The sequence below is a fragment of the Bactrocera latifrons genome, unplaced genomic scaffold (genome assembly GCF_001853355.1).
Source record: "Bactrocera latifrons isolate USDA-ARS-PBARC rearing strain unplaced genomic scaffold, ASM185335v1 scaffold_3, whole genome shotgun sequence".
Taxonomy (NCBI): Eukaryota; Metazoa; Arthropoda; class Insecta; order Diptera; family Tephritidae; genus Bactrocera; species Bactrocera latifrons.
The window spans coordinates 790,300-795,210 of record NW_017536629.1 but is presented as its reverse complement, the minus strand read 5'-3'; positions in this window follow the sequence as shown (position 1 = coordinate 795,210).

Sequence of the window (4,911 nt, the reverse complement as noted above, 5' to 3'; positions counted from 1 at the left end):
GAAGGTGCTTGCTCTCAACAGCCACAGGCTCATGCACACACACATATGTAGTAGATACAGATATGCTCTGTCAACGCCCTGCTAACAGACATACAAACAGGAGTGTGCGTTGTTGGTTCAGTCAAATTTTCGAAAATTAATTACTGCACTAATTGTTTTCCAATAATCGGTGCTTTTGGCTCATTATTGCAAAATTCATTTGCGAAATATTACCTTTGCAAATGGTCTTCAAAATGAATTTTACTCAAAAACGGTTTTTCGAAAGCGAAGCACAAATGTTGAAAAATCTTTAACTCATACTGGTCAGAGGTCAGTTGAATACAAGTTTTTTAGAAATATGTGGGATGGGATAAAAGCGAACTGCAAATTCCGAAACGGCAACACCCTGTACCGCCCAACTTTATCTTATTCCACTTTCTACCCTTTTGTTTCATTCCATAGTATACCCGCAGCGTATTTTATCTAAGCACACACCCATTGAACCATAAAAAGCTTCGGAAAAAGCTCTAAGCTTCATTTTAGCAAGCAGTCCACTACACAGAGAATGCAAATCAAAAATGGTTTCAACGGTTCAGTGATAATGATTTCGATGTGAGAAATGAAGAACGCAGAAGACCACCGAAGATGTTTGCAGACGCTGAACTGCGAGAAATATTGGAGCCACGCTATATGTTGCACAACAAACAATTTYAGACCGTTTGATAGCTATAGGAAAGTTTGGAAAATAGCCGACTCAAATATTAAATCAAAGACTAATGGGAAACCAAAAAAACATTTAAGAAATTTTGCCTCAAAGACACGAAATAAAATTGGTTTTGCATCGATTTTTCACTGGCGATAAARATTGAATTTATTTTAAAAATCATGGTTTAATCCTGAACAACCATTATCATCGACTGCAAAAACAAATGGATTCGGTATGAAAGAAAGGCGTTGTGTTTGGTGGAAGTAGATGAATGTGATATATCATGAGTTTCTAAGATCTGTTGAAACTGTTAATGCTAATCGCTATAGATAACAAATGATCAATTTGAACCATGCATAGATCGAAAAATGTCCCAAATGGGCCAGAAAACACGGAAAGTAATTTTGTTACACATCAATGCACCCGCACACAAAGCAAAGAAACTACGATTCCTACGCAGAAGATGAAAATTGGTTGTCTGATTGGTTCCTTAAAAAGACGAAAATTTCTATTGGYAATTAGCAAAATGATGGTCAAAATGTGTAAAAAGTCAATAAATTGTATAATTTTTTTTACATTTTCTCAATCAAAATCAGTACATTAATTTCACCAAAAATTTATGTCATTTTCACCTTTCTTACCTTATCTTGAAAGCACTGCAATATTTATACCCTGAAGGGTGTATATTWCCAAGTTCGATTGGTAAGTTAGATCATTTGGACCACTTTAGCAATAACAATAACAATAAAAAATAACAAATTAAATCAAAACCATACTCTGTTATGGAAAACATTTTTTTTAATGGATGGGTTTCCTCTCAAGCGCTGTCTATCAACTCCAACTTCAGACTTCTTGACTATTGCAKAGTTTTCCACGCCGAGGTTACAGCCATTAAGGTAGCAGTAGATTTACTGCTCTGCAGTGCAGCCTCCTTCAGAAACTCTGATAGCAGGACGGCCATACTAGCCTTGAACTTATTAACAGTGCATTCAGCTTTGGTCAAGAAGTGCCTAAGCTAACCATCAATAGCATCGAGTGTMTTTGTSATAAGACTGGTATGGGTGCGAGGCCACAACGGAATCGCAGGAAATTGTAAAGCTGATGAGCTAGCAAGAAAGTAGGTTGCAACCGCTATCAGTAGAATGAGAGYGAGTYGGTATCTTCTTATGTACAACTACAACATAGCTGAGCTTCRCRGGARCTTGACAAGCGCTGGGCCACCATCGGTACATACGCTGCCGCAAAGTTCCTTTGGTCCGAGATCGATCGCAAAGGATCTAGGGGGAGATCCCTTCAGTAAGGTAGGTCTCTCCTTAGTTGTGGGGGATTTTAACAGGCCATTGCCTTATTGGTGTCCATGCTGTAAGGCTGGGAATCTTACCAGATGTCATCTGCAGAAGCTGTATAGAARAAGATGAGGTRGAAACAACTCAACACTTCCTTCTTTACTATCGCGCCTTTCGCAAGTCAATACTTAAACACTTGGGAGCGCATACCTTCAGAYATCCCACCGCACTGGCGAGAATATAAATAGAAGGTCTGTGCAAATTAGTATTGGCATCTTGCTAATTTATAATTCGGAACACAGGAGTTCCTCTTTTCTATGGCTTCACAAACGATTACATATAGCAATCGAMGTGCGATATCTCCAGATCAACTAGCATGGCTTAAATGAACTGTGCTAGTTTTTCGTTTCATGCCAACCGTTGGCCTTTAGTTACGGTTTCAGATTTAGTTATACAGTTCATAGCTTCAATACGAAATGCATCTGAGTGTTGTAAAAGCCCTCATTCGCAAAACATTCAAACTAGTAAAGAACAATCTCTGACAATTCTGAGTTCTCATTTATTTTTATTTTACTATATCAAAAATTAGTTTTTAATAATCGGTTAAGTATCCTCTTAAGGCGTCTATTAGGTGCACGCACTCTCCACTTAAGTTCGCAAGTGCCTAAAACGGCATTTCTCATGCCTGAAAACTAGGATGTGTTTCACTATTGGATCGATTGCTTGCTGCATTGCAATGTATTGGACCGAATACATTACTCCGAATAATGCTTTCATTCATGGAAAGCAAGGTCTTAAGTCGCTTTCCAATCACCAGCTGGTCCCTAAGAAAACTTGAAAAGGATCTTTAATTTAACCATATACTCTTTGTTTTTATTGAATCAAATTTCTACTCAGTACTTTGAAGAACTACTGAGTCCACGCTGAACATATGTATATATGTTCATAAGTAAGTAAGTTTACGAAGAGTGAAATTATTTAACAAAGAAATTCCATTTAATTATGTATGCGGAATCTAATTTCTGGTGCCGAAACGTTACGGCATCAACGACGGCCATCAATATCAACTGATGATCAATCAATAAGGGAATTGGTACCTGAGAATCAACGATAAACAGTAAGAGATCTTACTGGCATCGTTATAATATCGGAAGGAACAGTAAAAACCATTTTGAAATATCAATCGGTTATAAGAAAAGTGTAAACGCGATTGGTTCCAAAATATTTACATTTTTTCAAAAAAACAGTGTCGCGTTAATGTCTGTTAAATAATGCTTTCCGTCTAGGGATGAGTCTTGAATATATCTAAAAAAAAATGTTATGTTGACAGTAATTTTCAACCAATATCGTGCCGCAACAACCATTTTCGCCTGATTTAGCTCGGTGTGACTATTGAGCTATTGACTTTAACACATGTTTTGAGGATTGCGAACGCGTAGACACAAGTGTATTCGAGCAAAGGGGATTACTTTGAGGGGGACGACATAGATTTTGAAGAACAAATTAAGAATTTTAAAAATGTTAACAAAGTCTTACTACTTTTCGCCTATGGTAGTATAACAGGTTTACGGTAAACAGCGGATATTCAAAAGTAGTTGAAACCATTTGCAATGAGTATACCATAGTTAATAGAACTTTTTATTTATTTACAAAACCTAGTAAATATGTATCTAGAATTCGAAAGAAAACAACTAAACATACTAAACTACGAGTACGCTTGCATGGTGTGCATGTGTGTGTGTGTGTGTGTGGCTCGGTGAAATCAATTGAAATAAACATTACGTATGTATTGGTATGCTTGCAAATAAATATATGTTTGTATTTTTTAACTAAAATAGTATCTACAACATCAAAAGATTATATTGATTATTGTTATTATTATATATTATATTTAGGTATGTGTCTGTATATTATGTATGTATGTATGTACTTATGCTGTAAATATTATTTTAGGTATGCCTGTTTTAGCTTATTTAATTCTATACAATTAATTCTTGCACATTTCATCTCATATACATAATACAGCTGCATTCTCTATTTATATATGTTTATATATAAATAATATATATTTTACTTTATTTATTTTTATTTAATTTTTTTAATTTAGTTTATAAACATTTATCTTCATTTTATATACTTTGCATATACATTTGTTGCTAGTTTTTGCTTGCTTTTAATGTTATTTTTTCTCAGTTTGCATATGTGTGTGTGCTTGTGCAATTGGTTTATTGTTTGTATGTATATATGTATGTATGTATGTATATGCTGTCATCCACAAACTTTAACAATTAACATCGACTGCTATTAACCACACATTGCATAACATTTGACATACAGAATCTCAAGGAGTGTGTTCACCTGCGACACACTTACAACAGTACGTTTCTTATTGTTTTTGTTTTTTGTTTTTTTTTTTTTCTATAGAACTGCATAAACGCGAAGTTTGTGACATACGAATTTGGAATATATTTTGTTTTTGGCCCCCGAAAGAAATCAAATGTTGCTGGAAAATATTCTAACAGAAAATGTAGCCCTGGCAGTTTCAGCAAAAAATAATCCAAACAAATGTGCAAACGGCTAGGCAAACATTATTTATAAATTTTATTTAGATTTTTCTAATATATATTTTTTTATTTTTGTTGTTTTTGTTTTATTTTGCACTTTGTACCGTGAGCATCACATTTTGCTCCACTGTGCTGAAGACATTCATTACACTTTACATGTTGCGACAAGCTAGGAGCTAAACTCTAGATAAAATTCAACTAAATATACATACGCTCCTCCACTCGCTTCACATTTTACATGTACATATGTATGTATATGTAGATTATATAATTATTTAAGTACAGTGCTTGGTCACTAAATGAGTGTTTCCGCTTCTAAACGCATTATTTATAGTTTTGTATACATATATGTATGTACGTATATTATATGTATATA